The following is a 6000-nucleotide window of genomic DNA, read 5'->3' as shown; positions in this document are numbered from 1 at the left end:
GATCACTGCTAGGCAAAGTTCGATGCTGGATAGGGTGAGTCTGGGGGTAAAATACCTCACGATTTTCAGATCACTGCTAGGCAAAGTTCGATGCTGGATAGGGTGAGTCTGGGGGTAAAATACCTCACGATATTCGGACCACGGCTAGGCATTGTTATCTAGATAACTACCCATGACTTAATTGTCTTGTGGTTCTTTCTTTTACGAACGAATGTTCGTGGTGAAACTTATTCCATTCCCCTCATTTGATGTCTTTATCGATCCTCGTTGGCTGCTAGGGAATTTGCGAAGCAGCTTCGTCATTTTGTTGTTCATATCGATCCTTTAGGCTAGATCTTGTAAGATCATTGTATAAGATTAGTACGTGGGGATCGATGTTCATTAATGCTTGTTGTATAAACCTTGGCGACGATGTGACTTCGTGCCTATTCCTTAAGAGGAATCCTTAGGAATGAGTGATAGATGATTCTTAGGGTAACTCCTTAAGAAATAAAGAAGATAATGGGGTTGGGTAATAGGGTTGATTGTTTGATGTTTAAACATAATAAATTTATTTATTGTGGGTTGAAAACCCTATATGCTCACCAGGCTCCCAAGCCTGACCCACTCAAGCTTATTTGTATCACAGGTATCGATACGAAGTTGCTTTACACTGAGAGATTAAAAAGAGAAGTAGATCACTAGTGTAAATGAATGTAAGTTTTGTTTATGCTTATGTTTTTGTATTGAAAATGACATCCCAATGGTTTAAATGAATAAAATACATATCTTCGGAAATGATTTGATAACATATTTATCATGTTTTTCTGGGAACAAATTCCGCAACACTTTTAATCAAATAATTACTCTAATTTTATTTTAAAAAGCATAAACGAAATCGGTCTTTTGTGGCCGTGAAATTGGGGATGTTATGATGATATCCCGAGAGCATTACCCAACCCTCCAAAGCGTATGGATGTTGATAACTGGAAGAAAGCAGTTGAGTATTTCCAAACGGATGAACACAAAATTGCTTCAGACAGGAACCAAAAAGTCCGTCAAATGCAAACGAACGTGAATCATGGGGGGGTCGAGCTCGTATAGCAGTACTTGCTATAAGAAGGTAACGTACGATACATGTAATTATTTATTTAAAATATAATCTAATTTTTAATGTTAAACAGAACCTTAAGAGATTCGAAACGTTTCGCAAGGCTCATACCAATAGGGATGGTGTATTTGTTACTACCGAGGCGGAACAACAATATGTAAGTATTTAATTATAATTTTATCATATAATTAAGTGTTTATTTATACTTAATTGTTACTCACTTTTGGGAATTACAGAATCGGTTAGTCGAAGAGCTCTTAGAACAAACCCAAGGTGAAAGTGAGTTAACACCCATTCAAGAAAGAGTTGCTTTTGAGAAAGTATTAGGAGAGCGATTTGGCCATATCAGAGGCATTGGCCGTAAACCTTCTGTTCTCCCGCCGATTTCACAGTCATCGTAACCATCACCACAACCATCACAGGTAAAACAATCTACTTTGGTTTTTTGTGGTGATTATTTGCTAAAAGCTTTGGTAATTATGTTTTTGTCCCAAGTGCAAGAAATAGCAATGTACTTTGGTTTTTTGTCTTAGTTTAAAAATAGCAATCTACTTTGGCATCTTAAAATGCATGTTGATTTGGTAATTTTGGTTTTGTGGTGATTATTTGCTAAAAGCTTTGGTAATTAGTTTTTTGTCCCAAGTGCAATAAATAACAATGTACTTTGGTTTTTTGTCTTAGTTTTAAAATAGCAATCTACTTTAGCATCATAAAATGCATGTTGATTTGGTAATTTTGGTTTTGTGGTGATTATTTGCTAAAAGCATTGGTAATTAGGTTTTTGTCCCAAGTACAAGATATAGCAATGTACTTTGGTTTTTTGTCTTAGTTTAAAAATAGCAATCTACTTTGGCATCATAAAATGCATGTTGATTTGGTAATTTTGGTTTTGTGGTGATTATTTGCTAAAAGCTTTGGTAATTAGGTTTTTGTCCCAAGTGCAAGAAATAACAATGTACTTTGGTTTTTTGTCTTAGTTTAAAAATAGCAATCTACTTTAGCATCATAAAATGCATTTTGATTTGGTAATTTTGGTTTTGTGGTGATTATTTGCTAAAAGCATTGGTAATTGGGTTTTTGTCCCAAGTGCAAGAAATAGCAATGTACTTTGGTTTTTTGTCTTAGTTTAAAAATAGCAATCTACTTTGGCATCATAAAATGCATGTTGATTTTGTAATTTTGGTTTTGTGGTGATTATTTGCTAAAAGCATTGGTAATTGGGTTTTGTCCCAAGTGCAAGAAATACCAATGTACTTTGGCTTTTTGTCTTAATTTAAAAATAGCAATGTACTTTAATAGTTTTTGTTTATGTTTGATAATTTAACTTATAAGTTTAGATATGTTGTTATTTATTATGTAGTTGGAAAATATTTGGGCAATAGTCAACGACCCGACATGTAGGGATGAGCTTTATTCGTTTTTTCAATCATAGAATAATCGAGGAAACGATGGCAACGAGATGATGGTATGTAGGGATGAGTTTTATTTGTATATTACACTTGTTGTCACGTTTTGCTACTTGTTAGAATTGTAAAACTTTTGGTTGTTTTATGTAACTACCGGCGACACTATTACTTTTGATATTTAATCGGATGTTGTTATGTAATTACCAGCGACACTATTACTTTTGATATTTAATTGGATGTTATATAATTACCGGCGACACTATTACTTTTGATATTTAATCAGATGTTGTTATATAATTACCAGCGACATTATTACCGGCAACCAAAATCGTTGATTAAAAAGAATTAAAAAATGAAAATTGTTATTACCGGCGACGTCATTATTACCAGCGACTTCATCATTAGCGGTGACTATACTCTTTAGCGGCGACAATTCTTGTAACGCCCGGACTCTGGTACGCATTTATTTACAAATTATTCTTGTGTGAAAGGCTACTCGACGAGTTGGAAGCCCCAGACTCGTCGAGTAGAAGTTAGTCTTGGACACAGGGATTCAGCCACCTACTCGACGATTCAAGAGCTCTAGACTCGAGGAGTAGGCCTGGCAGAGTGAAACACTAATTTCGGGGTTTTGCATCCTATTTAAGCATCTTAATCCCCACCCCTTGGCTTCATTTACAGCCCCTTGTCCCAAACCCTAATCCACGAAACCCTAGAGCATATTGTGAGTGTGTGAACCATTTGTAAGCAATCTTTTGTGTTCTTGAAGCTTGGAGAAGAAGAAGGAGTTAGAAGGCTCAAGTGGAAGAGAGTAGATCCAAAAACTACACTTCTTTGGCTACATTTTCTGGTAATCAAGTCTCTAACTTGATCATTCTTTTCTTAGATCTATTTACTTCCATGTTATGAGGGTTTTGGTTCAAAAACCTTGTTCTTTGGGATTTGGACGTCCCAAGTGACTTATATCTCAGATTTGGGATCTAGGAGGAGTTCCATGGCATAAAGGTGCAAACTTTATGACCATGGAGGCCTTATGCAAGCTTATAAGCACTTATATGGCCTTTTTAGCCCTAAGAGGCCATGCATGGAAGGGAAGCTAGGAACTTTACGTGTCCAACTGATGTTCACAGCCTAGATCTAGTATATTGTGCCTTGGTTTAGGGTATTATAGCTTGTGGACCAAGATCTATGTTCTAGAGAGTTAGGGTTTGAGCTAAACCCATTAAGAAGGACTAAGAGCGGGTAAAGTTGGAAACTTTACCCTTAAAAGTGTATTCCCAGTGGGTAGATGAAGTTTGGAGCTTAGATCTGAAGGGTTGGAGCTTAATCCATTAAGATGGCTCAATAAGACAAGGGAACTCGGCGAGTCCATAGAGGGACTCGACGAGTTGATGTGGTTTGTCCTATTTTAGCTTAAGGTAGAACTCGACGAGTCGGTGAAGGGACTCGACGAGTTAAATCGGTAGATCGAGACTGTGAGTAGCCTGGAAACTCGACGAGTTAGGGGGGACTCGACGAGTTAGATCGTGATTTTAGGATATAGGACTCGACGAGTTGGGTCAATCAGAAGGTTGACTTTGACCCAAGCGTTGACTTTAACTAGGGGTAAAATGGTCATTTTACCCTAGGAATGATTATCAGATTTTGATTAAGTGTTATTATGAAATTGATAGTTGGGGAGTCGTCGGAGCAGCAGTCAGAGATTCCTCACTCGAGTTTTCAGCAGTCAACCTTGCAAGGTGAGTTTCCTTCAGTAGGAACGGGTCTACGGCACCAAGGCCGACCCGCAATATGATTATGTTAGTTGCTGAGTATGGGCGGGGCCCGTATCTCCCAGTTAGCTGAGTGTGGGCAGGGCCCGTATCTTATAGCTTAGTTTGATTATGGATATGTGTCTAATTGATAGAATTATTTATACGTGTTGCATGTGTGATACTTGTATGTATGTTTAGTAGTTGAGTGTGGGCGGGGCCCGTATCTTATAGCATTTGACTGTGGGTGGGGCCCGTATGTCATAGTATCCGAGTGTGGGCGGGGCCCGTATCTCGTAGTAGCTGAGTGTGGGTGGGGCCCGTATCTTAGAGTTGCAGAGTGTGGGCGGGGCCTGTATCTCCATGTGTGTGGGTGGGGCCCGTATCTCCTAGTTGCATGTTATGTGTATGGTATGTGGTAGTTTGGGAAGACTCACTAAGCTTCGTGCTTACAATTTTCCGTTTTGGTTTCAGGTACTTCCGGTAGCAAGGGGAAGGGCTCGGGATGATTGCAGTGCACACACCATTTGTTCACTCTGGGATGTTTATACTCTGACATTTTGATATACATTGATATGATGTTTGAGATATTATGACATGCGATATGGATAACTATGGTTTTATTAATAACTGAAAACGAAATTTTTGGTCTGTATTTTTGGGATGTTTCAATTCCCTTTAGCGGCGACATATTGATCAATAGCGACGACTTATTACCGGCGACAATGAGACCCTTTAGCGGCGACTTTTGTCGCCGCAAATTGCCTTTTTCCTTGTAGTGATATATACTAAATTGATATAATATATTGATTATTTTGAATTATATGATAATATATACATCTATTATAACTGCAAGTTACACATGAATAAAATTAAATATAATATATGGTTTAATGTAATTTGTAGTTGTTGTTATTGTTAATTAATTTTTTAAAATTTATTTGTTTAATGTTTAAATTTCTATCATTATAATTATTTAAAACATCCAACATTGTTTTTTGATTTTAAAGGTAAGAATATAATCATTTATATAGAGTTATTTTTAACTATTGTTATTGTAATTTATTTTAAGCTACTTATTTGAAAAACTTTTAACGATTATAAAAATATCTTTAGGAAATATTTTAGTTAAATTGATATTACAATTTAGTTTTTGCATTTATCACTACAATTTATCACTTTTAACTATTTACAAAATATTTTTTGGTTTTTTAAATGGAACTGAAATTTATATTTAAGTTGACATTGTAATGTTATATTTAAATTAACAATTTAAGTATTTTGTCCAAATTGTTCAAACGTTGTAGCTTTAAACTGATAATGGTTTACATACAACAGCATATTAAATCTAATAAATTAAGTATTATATGTTAAAAGTTAAAGACATAACTTTATAAGTAGAAGTAAAAATATTATTTTAAAATTAAAATTTAGTATATTTATGATTACACTTTAGGTTTGATATTTATTTAACTTTATTAACCAACTTATAATCATTATTAGAAAGACACTACAATTAATCACTTTTAACTATTTACAAAATATTATTTGGGTTGTTTAAGTTAACTAAAATTTATATTTAAGTTGACCTTGTAATGTTATATTCAAACTAATAATTTAAATATTTTATACAAATTTTTCCAAAATTGCATCTTTAAAATGATAATGGTTTACATCCAACAATATATTAAATCTAATAAGTTAAGTATAATATGTTAAAAGTTAACAAAACATAACTTTATAAGTAGAAGTA

Source organism: Lactuca virosa, chromosome 4 (genome assembly GCF_052849685.1).
Source record: "Lactuca virosa cultivar CGN04683 chromosome 4, Lactuca_virosa_CGN04683_v6, whole genome shotgun sequence".
In the NCBI taxonomy this organism is placed as follows: Eukaryota; Viridiplantae; Streptophyta; class Magnoliopsida; order Asterales; family Asteraceae; genus Lactuca; species Lactuca virosa.
The sequence above is the reverse complement of the archived record's forward strand: the minus strand, read 5'-3'. Positions refer to the sequence as shown.